Source organism: Gorilla gorilla, chromosome 1 (assembly GCF_029281585.2).
Source record: "Gorilla gorilla gorilla isolate KB3781 chromosome 1, NHGRI_mGorGor1-v2.1_pri, whole genome shotgun sequence".
Lineage (NCBI taxonomy): Eukaryota > Metazoa > Chordata > Mammalia > Primates > Hominidae > Gorilla > Gorilla gorilla.
In genome coordinates this window covers 239,248,845-239,261,561 of record NC_073224.2, presented here as the reverse complement: position 1 = coordinate 239,261,561, position 12,717 = coordinate 239,248,845, and the positions used below count along the sequence as shown (strand labels likewise).

Below are 12,717 nucleotides of genomic sequence, written 5' to 3'. Positions count from 1 at the left end.
TCGATCTCCTGACCTCGTGACCCACCTGTCTCGGCCTCCCAAAGTGCTGGGATTACAGGCGTGAGCCACCGCGCCTGGTCCAAAAACAATTCTTAAATAATTTCAAAATTATCATTACACTTTGCTTATCATTTTGGGAATGTTAGGAGCTTGCTCGTGTGGAACTCTTGGTACCGAATCTTCTGTGTCCAGATGTTGGAACTAAATAATTTCACTTAAGAAACAGGCCGGGCGAAGTGGCTCACGCTTATAATCCCAGCACTTTGGGAGGCCGAGGTGGGCAGATCACTTGAGGTCAGGAATTTGAGACCAGCCTGGCCAGCATGGTGAAACCCCATCTCTACTAAAAATACAAAAACTAGCCAGGTATGGTGGCAGGCACCTGTAGTCCCAGCTACTTGGGAGTCTGAGGCAGGAGAATTGCTTGAGCTCAGGAGGCGGAGGCTGCAGTGAGCCGAGATCACGCCACTGCATTCTAGCCTGGGCGACAGGCGAAGACTGTCTCAAAAAAAAAAAAAAAAAAAGAAACAATGTTAAAATCATGAACTCTTTACTTATTTTTTTCTGGTGAGAATTAAATTTAATGGCTAACTTTCTTTTATTTTTTTGAGACAGGGTTTGACTCTGTCACCCAGGCTGGAGGGCAGTGGTGCGATCACAGCTCACTGCAGCCTCGAACTCCTGGGCTCAATTGATCCTCCTGCTTCAGCCTCCCAAAGGAGCTGGGACTACAGGCACGCACCACCACACCCAACTGATTTTTGTATTTTCTGTACAGACAGGGTTTCGCCATGTTGCCCAGGCTGGTCTCAAACTTTTGGGATCAAGTGATCCACCTGCCTTGGCCTTCCCAAGTGTTAGAACTAGAGGCGCGAGCCATCGTGCCCGGCCGGTGGCTGTTTTCTATTACACCTTAAATATGTGATTGGTTTTAACGCCTATTAATCACATTGTGCTTGTACCATGATTAATATACAAAACAGCTGATGTCAAATGCTTATAAATCAGCAGGGCACAGTGGCTCATGCCTGTAATCCCAGCAACATGGGAGCCTGAGGTGGGAGGCTCTCTTGAGGCCAGGAGTTTGAGACCAGACTGGACAATATAGTGAGACCCCCATTTCTAGAAAAAAAAAAAAAGTGACCAGGCACAGTGGCTCACGCCTGTAATCCCAGCACTTTGGGAGGCCGAGGCAGGCGGATCATGAGGTCAGGAGATCGAGACCATCCTGGCTAACACAATGAAACCCCATCTCTACTAAAAACACAAAAAATTAGCCGGGCGTGGTGGCGGGCGCCTATAGTCCCAGCTACTCGGGAGGCTGAGGAAGGAGAATGGCGTGAACCCGGGAGGCGGAGCTTGCAGTGAGCCGAGATCCGCCACTGCACTCCAGCCTGGACGACACAGCGAGACTCCGTCTCAAAAATAAAATAAAATAAAATAAAAATAAAAAAATGTAGCCAGGCATGGTGGTGGGCACCTGTAGTCCCACCTATTCAGGAGGCTGCGGTGGGAGGATCACTTGAGCCCAAGAGGTCGAGGCTGCCGTGAGCTGTGATTGTGCCACTGCAGCCCAGCCTGGGCGACAGAGCAAGACCCTGACTCTAAAAGGGTTAAAAAAAAAAAAAAAAAGCTTTAAGTCAATGTACCTAGTATAGAGACAGACATCTAACATTGGGAATTAGCACTACCATTTCGCATTGAAATAATGGGTAATTCCAGGTGAAATGTACATAAATGTTGACATTATGTATGAGATGCTAAAACTGTAAAATTGTAGAGGGCTGTTTTTCATTGCTTAACTTAGCAATTGCTTCAGAATAATTCACTAAAAATATTTTCGGTGCCTAGCAATGTTTCTTGGATAAGTTATTAATGTATCAATGCCAGTAATTTTTTAAACTTACAAAGAAACAATTGCATTTTAAAGTCCTGGGAGGCAGAATTTTAAGGCATCTTGTAAAATTCCAACAATATTTTTTCCACTTGAAAGAACTGATTAACCTGCTAGTCTTTGAATGGCAGGATTTTCAGAAACTATTTAGAAAATGGGCAAACCTATTCAGCTCTGTGCTTGTGAATTCCACGCGGCCTCCGCGACCTCATTTTGCTGGACACCCCGTGGATGACAGTCTTCTAAAAGGTGTCATTGCACACACACAGTTCCTTTGAAGATGATCCCACTAAACCACATACACTGAGCATCCGGTTAAAGACGGCACTTCCAACAGGCAGTCACCTCTGATCTCTCCTGAGTCCCCACTAACAACAGGGGGTAGATTTATTGTTTTCAGTACATGAATCTACCAGGGCAAGGGCCACTGGGAGAAACAGGAGCAAAGAGAAGCAGGAGGTGGAGGGATGAGGGTAGCTGTCCCTGCAGACAGAGGCGCTGGCTGACCCTCTGCAGGGGAAGCTGAGAACAAGCCCGACGTCGCCACACAGCTGTGAAAGGTTCAGGACTGGGCAGCTTCAGGTGGTCCTCCAGTGGGAGCAGTGGGATTGGGAACTGAGAGACCCAGGAAAGTGTGCTGAAGAAGCAGTGGAAGTTCCACTGTTGTGACATGGCTAGCCAGTGTGCCAGCATCACACTGAAAATCATCAGAAATGCCGGATAGGACTGTACTTTAATTCTCGTAAAAATGTTGAAGAACGAACCAGGTGCGGTGGCTCACACCTGTAATCCCAGCACTTTGGGAAGCCGAGGCGGGCGGATCACTTAAGGTTTGAGACCAGCCTGGCCAACATAGTGAAACCCTGTCTCTACTAAAAATACAAAAATTAGCCGGGCGTGATGGCGCATCCCTGTAATCCCAGCTACTTAGGAGGCTGAGGCAGGAGAATCGTTTGAACCCAGGAGGCGGAGGTTGCAGTGAGCTGAGATCATACCACTGCACTCCAGCCTGGGTGACAGAATGAGACTCAGTCTCAAAAAAAAGAAAAAAAAAACAGTTAAAGAACGGACAAAATAAAAAACTTTCAGGTTAAAACCTAAGTAAAAATATAGATTAAATAAGCAAGCTAAAGGGAAGTATATTATCGAATTGCATTAAAAACTAAGAACAGGCCGGGCTCGGTGGCTCACGCCTGTAATCCCAGCACTTTGGGAGGCAGAGGTGGGTGGATCACGAGGTCAGGAGATCGAGACCATCCTGGCTAACACGGTGAAACCCCATCTCTACTAAAAATACAAACATTAGCCAGGTATGGTGGTGCGTGCCTGTAGTCCCAGCTACTCGGGAGGCTGAGGCAGGAGAATGGCGTGAACCCGGGAGGCAGAGGTTGCAGTGAGCTGAGATTGCACCACTGCCCTCCAGCCTGGGTGACAGAGCGAGACTCCGTCTCAAAAAATAAATAAATAAATAAAAATAAAAATACAAAAATTAGCCAGGTATGGTGGCGCGTGCCTGTAGTCCCAGCTACTTGGGAGGCTGAGGCAGGAGAATGGCATGACCCCGAGAGGCAGAGCTTGCAGTGAGCCGAGATCACACCACTGCACTCCAGGATGGGCGACAGAGCGAGACTCCGTCTCAAACAAACAAAATGAAAACAACAACAACAACAAACCCAAGAACAACCAAAAAAAAATCAAACTAACTTTTTGTTTTTGTTTTTGTTTTTTGAGGCAGAGTCTCACTCTGTCGCCCACGCTGGAGTGCAGAGGTACGATCTCGGCTCACTGCAACCTCTGCCTCCCGGGGTCAAGCAATTCTTGTACCCCAGCCTCCTGGGCAGCTGGGATTACAGGCACAGGCCACCACGCCTGGCTAATTTTTGTATTTTTAATAGAGACGGAGTTTCATCATGTTGGCCAGGCTGGTTTCAAACTCAAGACCTCGGGTAATCCACCCGCCTCAGCCTTCCAAAGTGCTGGGATTACAGGTGTGAACCACTGTGCCTGCCCAAACTCTCTACAATTTAAGAGATAGACGTCGAAAACACAAGCTTAAGAAGCATTGCGTCAGAAAGAAAGGCAGGAACCATAAACAGGAAGTTAGTGGAGTTGTCTAGAAACAGACAAAAAACTTAGGCAAAAAGCAGCAAAAAGCAGGAACAGCAGTGGGGACACATTCTAACCGCATGTTCAATTCACCAGGAAGACTCAGCAGCTTCAATTCTGCACTTAACGTTGATTGATCAGATTATTCACTATGGGTGCTACTTTAAACATATGAAGAAACAGAAAAAATCAGATTAAGTGTGTGATCTCATGTGGGCTTCTAAGTGGACTGGCAGTAACAGAAAGAAGGTCTCCTGAAATATTGGCTGGGTGCGGGCACTCATGTCTGTGATCTCAGCACTTTTGGAGGCCGAGGCGGGTGGATCACTTGAGGTCAGGAGTTCGAGAGCAGCCTGGCCAACATGGTGAAACCCCGTCTCTACTAAAAATACAAAAATTAGCTGGGTGTGGTGGCAGGCACCTGTAATCCCAGCTACTCAGGAGGCTGAGGCAGGAGAATCGCTTAAACTCAGGAGGTGGAGGTTGCAGTGAGCCAAGATCATGCCACTGCACTCCAGCCTGGGTGACAGAGCAAGACTCGGTCTTGAAAAAAAAAAAAGAAAAAAAAAAGAAGAAGAAATGAACATCTGTAATGTGATAGAGTATATATATACCAAAAATTACCACAGCAAACGTCACACTTAAACATTAAAAACATTCCCTTAAGACTGAGAACAAAACAGGGACGCTGTCTAAAACCACTTCTCAGTATTCATCACGTCCCCAGCCAGAACAATCAGATGTAAAAGAAATAAAAGGCGGCCGGGCGCGGTGGCACATGCCTGTAATCCCAGCACTTTGGGAGGCTAAGGTTGGTGGATCACCTGAGGTCAGGAGTTCGAGACCAGCCTGACCAACGTGGGGAAACCCTGCCTCTACCAAAAATACAAAATTAGCCAGGCGTGGTGGCGCATGCCTGTAATCCCAGCACTTTGGGACGCTAAGGTTGGTGGATCACCTGAGGTCAGGAGTTCGAGACCAGCCTGGCCAACGTGGGGAAACCCCGCCTCTACCAAAAATACAAAATTAGCCAGGCGTGGTGGCGCACGCCTGTAATCCCAGCTACTTGGGAGGCTGAGGCAGGAGAAACGTTTGAACCTGGGAGGCAGAGGTTGCAGTGAGCTGAGATTGAGCCACTGCACTCCAGCCTGGGCGACAAGAGCGAAACTCCGTCTCAAAAAAAAAAAAAAAAACAAAAAAAGGAAATAAAAGGCATAAGGAATGGAAGGGAAAAATGGTCATTATTTCAGATAAAATGACTCTACATAGAAAATCCAAACAAATATACAGATAAGTTATTTAATTAAAACAACTTAGTAATGTTGCTACGTACAACTTCAATAATGAAAAGCAAGTATATTTCTATTTATCAGAAGAAATAATGAGAAAATGAGATTTAGAAAAGCTACCGTTTATAATCACATCAAAAACCATGAAGTACTCAAGAAGAAATACAACAAAAGACACACAGACCTCTACAGAGAACGCGAGGAACCCCCTCGGGCAGCATGAAAGGAGACAGACATAAAAATAAATGGAACAAACGACCCGTTTCTTCAACAAATAAATGGCCTGGAGGAATATAAGGAAGGGGAGGTCTTTAAGTGAAAAGAGCCTCAAGAGACAAGTCGGCCACATGCAACCTGGGGATCTTGTTCAAATCTCGATTCAAGCAAACCAGCTGTAAAAGACATTTTTGAGACAATTCCTGAAAGTGAGCACAAACTGGCATTAGTTTCCATTAAGAAATTATCAATGTGGGCCGGGCGTGGTGGCTCATGCCTATAATCCCAGCACTTTGGGAGGCTGAGGCGGGTGGATCACCTGAGGTCTGGAGTTCGAGACCTGCCTGGCCAATATGGTAAAACCTCATCTCTACTAAAAATACAAAAATTAGCCGAGTGTGGTGGCGGTCACCTGTAATCCCAGCACTTTGGGAGGCCGAGGTGGGCGGATCATGAGGTCAGGAGATCAAGACCATCCTGGCTAACACGGTGAAACCTCGTCTCTACTAAAAATACAAAAACAAAATTAGCCGGGCGTGGTGGTGGGCACCTGTAGTCCCAGCTACTCGGGAGGCTGAGTAGGAGAATGGCGTGAAGCCAGGAGGCGGAGCTTGCAGTGAGCTGAGATCTCGCCACTGCACTCTAGCCTAGGCGACAGAGTGAGACTCCGTCTCAAAAAAAGTAATAATAAAATAAAATTAAAATTAAAAAATAAAATAAATAAATAGCTCATGTTCAAGCACTAGAAACTCAATGTCGTCAGGAAGTCAGCCCCTTCCAGACTGCTGTATAGATTCCCTAAAACCCCTATCCAAATCCCAGCAGAAATGCGTGTGTGTGTCTACATGCAAGAGCAAGAGAATGAGAAACGCGTCTGGCGAATTTTAAAATGCATATGGAAGAACAATGGAACAATAGTTTTGAAGGGGGAAGGGGTGCCCCACCAGATATCAAGATTGATTCTAAAGCTGTAAAATTAAGACAGTAGAGTGCTTTGGACAAGACAAACAGACCAATGGAACAGATCAGAGAGGCCAGAAACAGGCCCCCACGTACTAGCGCTATGCAGGATAGAAGCAGGGTTGCTGAGCAGCAGCCACAGAATGGACATCTTTGTCGGCACCCACCCAAAGATCAGTCTCACGTGGATTAAAGACTCGTATGGGAAAAATCAAAATTCAGCTACAGTGTGTGTTAGCGGGGAGTCGATGGGGGGTGGGAATGGAGCCTTGTTACTTCAGAATTTCTCAAATAAAACACTAAAAACTTTAGGTACAAAGGGAAAATTTGGTAGAGTCGCCCACATTTCAATTAAAAATTTTCATTCAGGCCAGGTGCAGTGGCTCACACCTGTAATCCCAGCACTTTGGGAGGCCGAGGCAGGTGGGTCACTTGAGGTCAGGAGTTCGAGACCAGCCTGGCCAACATGGTGAAACCCCGTCTCTACAAAAAATACAAAAATTAGCCAGGTGCGGTGGCATGCAGCTGTAACCCCAGCTACTCGGGAGGCTGAGGCAAGAGACTCCCTTGAACCTGGGAGGAGGAGGTTGCAGTGAGCCAAGATCGTGCCACTGCACTACAGCTTAGGCGACAGAGCAAGACTCTGTCTCAAACAAATAAACAAAACCAAATCTTTTGTTCAGATGACATCCTAGGGAAAGTTAAAGAAAACCTACAGGCTGGGCGCGGTGGCTGACGCCTGTAATCCCAGCACTTTGGGAGGCTGAGGTGGGCGGATCATGAGGTCAGGAGATCGAGACCATCCTGGCTGACACGGTGAAACCCCGTCTCTACTAAAAATACAAAAAATTAGCCAGGCGTGGTGCAGGCGCCTGGAGTCCCAGCTCCTCGGGAGGTTGAAGCAGGAGAGTTGCTTGAACTGGGGAGGTGGAGGTTGCAGTGAGCTGAGATTGTGCCACTGCACTCCAGCCTGGGTGACAGAGCGAGACTCCATCTCAAAAAAAAAAAAAAAAAGAAAACCTACAAAGTAGAAGACAATCACAGCACATAACCCAGAATTTTACTGTCAAGACCATGTAAGGAATATCCATGAATGGATAAAGACAGACAGCCCCACAGCAAAATGGACAAAAGACTTCAATAGGCACTTCACAGTTAAGGGCGTGCCATGTCCCCTAACACGCGCACGGGTTCGGAGGACCAGGACATGGTTTTTTTGGGGAAGGGGGAGATCATCCTGCCTATGGCACCCTCTGGCTCTGCGATTCCTCTCCCAGGAGCACACCCTACAGAAAATCCCACCTGTTGTGTTAGCTTCCCGGGGTCGCCATAACAAAGTACCACAACCTAGGTGGCTTCAACAACAGAGTTGTCTCATGGTTCTGGAAGCCATCATCTAAAACCGAGTTGATGGCAGGGCCATGCTCCCTCTGAAGGCACGAGGGAAGGGCCTGTTTCAGGCCTCTCTTCTAGCTTCTGCTAGTTCTGTGGCTTGTGGCAGCAAAATTCCAATCTTCATAGGACATTCTCTCTGCGTGCATGTCTATGTCCAAATTTCTCCTTTTTATAAGGACACCGGTCATACCAGATGAGGCACTCACCCTATTCTAGTATGTCCTCCTCTTAGCTACTTACAGGCATCACCGTAAGTCCAAATAAGGTCATATTCTCAGGTCCTGAGGCTTAGAGACAGCCCCGATGGCCACGGTGCCACTGTGTGGATGAATCTCTCACACAACCCCGAGGAGAAAAAGACAGAGGCGCACCTGATGCTCTTCCTCTCCCCCTTCCCTTCACTGTCACAGTAGGTTCCCTGGGTAGGGCAGGTGGAGCAGGATCCACAGTGGCCCAGGCTGGGCTGTCGGAGCCTGGCTGGGTGAGGGTGAGGGTATGTGGCTGAGGCTCAGAGCTGTTTGCAGGCGCCTGGCTGGGTGAGGAGGGTGCCAGTGTGCGTGGCTGAGGCTCAGAGCTGGATGTCAGAGCCTGAGAAGAAAGAGGGCGGCCCCAGGTGTGGTCCAGCAGAGGGTATCAGAGCCCAGGCAGGAGAAGAAGGTGTCCACCATGAGAGCCTCCCAGGCCAAGTCTGGGAGTGATGACATATTTGCATAGCTTCCAAATACCTCCTACAAAATGCTTGTGTTTTTTTGTTTTGTTTTGTTTTTCATTTTGTTTTTTTTTTTTTTTTTTTGAGACGGAGTCTCGCTCTGTTGCCCAGGCTGGAGTGCAGTGGTGCAGCATCGGCTCACTGCAAACTCTGCCTCCCAGGTTCACGCCATTCTCCTGCCTCAGCCTCCCGAGTAGCTAGGACTACAGGCGACCGCCACCACACCCGGCTAATTTTTGTATTTTTAGTAGAGACGGTTTCACCGTGTTAGCCAGGATGGTCTCGATCTACTGACCTCGTGATCCGCCCTCCTCAGCCTCCCAAAGTGCTGGAATTACAGGTGTGAGCCACTGCACCTGGCCAAAATGCTTGTTAATTACGAAGGAAAAAAGAACTTCCCAGTGGAGACGTTGGCAGATACCACCTTAATCAAGAGCTCAAAGTGAACATCATCAGTAACGTGACAACATGACCACCGTGAGCCACTGACTGGATGGAATGAACAGGCCACGGTGTCACCTCTGCGACTCTCCTGTCCGAGACACGCAGTGGGAATCTAATCACGAGGACACAGCAGACGAAACCAAATGGAAGGACTTTCTCCAAAGTAATTGGCCTATGACCTTCAGAAGTGTCAGGGTCATGACAGCCAAAGCAAGGCCAAGGAATGTTCTGGACTGAAGGGGAATAAAGAGGTATGTGAGAATTCAGTGCAAAGTGACTCTAGGCTGGATCCTTCCACGTTGGGGCCCTGATGCAATCAACTGGCAAAGCGTGTTTGACAGGCTGAGGGGTAAACACAGCAACAGGCCTGTGTCCTCTCCTGACTCGGGCCATGTGTGGCTGTGTTGGAGAATGTCCTCGTTTGTGGAAAATACACTCTACAAGGGTGGGGGGCGACAGAGCGTCATGAAGGCAACTTACTCTCAAATACTTCACGAGAAGTTTTTTTGTGCTGAGCTTGCAACTTTTATACAAGTTTGGGATTGTTTCAAAAAATGTTAAAGAATGTATGTGGTATTACATAAAGTTTATATATATTATTAAACTTATATAAACCTTACATAATACCACACATATTCTTTAAAATTTTATATAAATAAATTTATATAAAGTTTAAAATAAAGTTGGCTGGGTGTGGTGGCTCACCGCCTGTAATCCCAGCACTTTGGGAGGCGGAGGTGGGTGGATCATTTGAGATCAGGAGTTCAAGACCATCCTGGCCAACACGGGGAAACCCCGTCTATACTAAAAATACAAAAATTAGCCAGGCATGCTATAATCCCAGCTACTTGGGAGGCTGAGGCAGGAGAATCGCTTGAACCCAGGAGGCGGAGGTTGCAGTGAGCCGAGATCGCCCCGCTGCATTCCAACCTGGGCAACACAGTGAGACTCTGTCTCAAAAAAAAAAAAATTAAAGAATATATGTAGTATTATATGAAGTTTAATATATATTATTAAACTTACATAAAACTATATGTGGCATTATATATAGTCTATATATTTATATTATATATTGTTTATATAACACCACATATATTCTTTAAAATTTTATATAAAGTTTATGTAAAGTTTAAAATAAGTGAAAGTTAACTATATTGTTTAGGGACGCATGAATAGGTAGTAAAACTAAAGAAATTTATATATCATCTTTAAAATTTTATATAAATATAAAGTTTATATAAAGTTTAAAATAAGTGAAAGTTAACTATATTGTTTAGGGACACATGCATAGGTAAGTAAAACTAAAGAAATTTATATATCATCTTTAAAATTTTATATAAATATAAAGTTTATATAAAGTTTAAAATAAGTGAAAGTTAACTATATTGTTTAGGGACTCATGCGTAGATAGTAAAACTAAAGAAATTTATATATCATCTTTAAAATTTTATATAAATATAAAGTTTATATAAAGTTTAAAATAAGTGAAAGTTAACTATATTGTTTAGGGACACATGCATAGGTAGTAAAACTAAAGAAAAAGTCAGCCATGGTCAAGAAGAGCGGGTCTGTGAGTGGCATGCGGGAGAGACTCTGGGGTGCTGACGAGGTTCTATTTCTTAACTTGGGTAGTGGCTACTGATGTTCGCTTTATAACCACTCTAAGTCGCACATGCGCATTTACGCACCATCTTTATGCAGAGAATATCAGTCCATTTCTTTTGAACTGTGGGCCCTAGAGCAGGCCTGCTTACGACCTCAGTACCTGGCTTATGCAGCTAAAAGGAGTATTCCTTTAAGAAAAACAAAATACTAGAGGCAAATCAGCTTCCAAAACTAGGTTATACATACTGAAAGTAAATGACTTTGGGGCTATGGACCATGCTCTCCTTTTTAGCTAGGCAGACACTCACCAGTCTTAACTTTTCACCAGACAGGCTGGCCCTTGATTTTTGTTTAATGTTTTTGTAAACGTGTTATAATAATACTTTATTATAACATCTGCTGCAAAGTCAGGGGCTGGTCCCTCAACAGAGGCTGTGCCAGCGCCGGGGTTCCCTGAAACGAACCAGGGACTAGAACTATTAACAAAGTCATTTTTCTGGCACAGCTTTCTGGGAAAGGCGTTTAATATTGGAAGGAGTTCTGCCCGGGGGGCGGGGGTCAAACCCTTCCAGCTCAGCCCCAGGGTCAAACGCATCCGCCCCCACACCCACCTCTGGCTGGCCTGGGTCCCAGGTTCTCGGGCTCCGGAGGCACAGACACCCCGAGCTGCTCAGGCAGGCGGCAGTCCTTGGCGATTGCCCTCCGCGGCGCCGGCGGCGTGGTTTGGGGCGGGCAGCTCCATGGCAACGGAAGACTCCATCGTGGCCGGAGGGGGAGCCTCGCCCATGCTGCTCCCTGGCTGGAGCGGGTGGTTTGGTCCGACCCACCACCCACGGCGCGGGCCGGGGCCGGGGCAAGGAGGTCGCAGGCCCCGAGGCGCGGCTGAAGGGCCAGGCCACAGGCCGCGGGGCGGGGACGTCTCCGGGGTCCCAGACAGCCAGGCCTGACCCAGGGCCAAGCCTTGGAGGTGACAGACAGACTTGGGGGGCCTGGAGGAGCTCAGCACCGGCGCGGTGGCCCAGAGGACCGGGGCGGGTGCATGATGGTTTGGAGTCATTTGTCAACCTAAAAAACTAGGAGGTTTCCCGTGAAAATGGGGATTTTCCTCTTCTCTTGAAAATGGAAGATCGGGCTGGGCGCGGTGGCTCACGCCTGTAATCCCAACACTTTAGGAGGCCGAGGTGGACGGATCACTTGAGGTCAGGAGTTCGAGACCAGCTTCGCCAACATGGTGAAACCCCGTCTCTTCTAAATATACAAAAATTAGCGGGGCGTGGTGGCAGCTGCCTGTAATCCCAGCTACTCAGGAGGCTGAGGCAGGAGAATCGCTTGAATCCAGGAGGAGGAGGTTGCAGTGAGCCAAGATCGCACCACTGCACTCCAGCCTGGATGACAGAGTGAGACTCCGGCTCAAAAAAAAAAAAAAAAAAAAAAAAAAAAAAGACTTCTGAATGTTATGTTCCAGCAAAGGCTCCAACTGAAAAATTGTAAAAGTAAATAGCAAAGTCAGTGAGCTATGATGGTGCCATCACTCTGGCCTGAGCCAAATCAAGACCCTGTTTCAAAATTAAAAACAGCAAAAACCCGGCTGGGCACCGTGGCTCATGCCTGTAATCCCAGCACTTTGGGAGGCTGAGTTGGGCAGATCACTTGAGGTCAGGAGTTCGAGACTATCCTGGCCAACATGGTGAAACCCTGTCTCTACTAAAAATACAAAAATTAGCCGGGTGTGGTGGCGCACACCTGCAGTCCCAGCTACCCCAGAGGCTGAGGCAGGAGAATCGTTTGAACCCGGGAGGTGGAGGTTGCAGTGAGCCAAGATTGCGCCACTGCACTCCAGCCTGAACGACAGAGCGAGACTCTGTCTCAAGACAAACAAACAAAAAAACCAAAACGGAAGATGGGCCCAACATGCCAAGCCGGTTCTGACGTTCCGCATTGCGTTTCCCACAGTCCCCAGCCCCTGCTGCCCAGCCCATCTCACTGTGCATCCTGTTACACCGGAGCCTCTTCTCGCACCTCTGGCCCGTGGGGGCCGTTTGCAATGGAGACGTGGGAGTGTGAGGAAAGGGAGTGGTCTCTCATTGGGCCACTCTATG

General features: G+C 47.3%; 1 protein-coding gene across 7 annotated transcripts in view; it reads right to left on the bottom strand.

Moving 5' to 3' along the window:
• Window positions 1-11,461, bottom strand: part of CFAP74 (cilia and flagella associated protein 74) — an 84,220-nt gene extending 72,759 nt beyond the window's left edge. For 4 of the 7 annotated variants that reach the window (XM_055382619.2, XM_055382653.2, XM_055382656.2 and 1 more), the window contains exon 1: window positions 11,230-11,461. The gene's annotated coding sequence lies outside the window, so the exon portion shown is untranslated. The remainder of the gene's footprint in view (window positions 1-11,229) is intronic. The other 3 variants (XM_055382629.2, XM_055382639.2, XM_055382647.2) reach the window with 1 other exon arrangement.
• Between the last annotated feature and the right edge of the window lie 1,256 nt (window positions 11,462-12,717).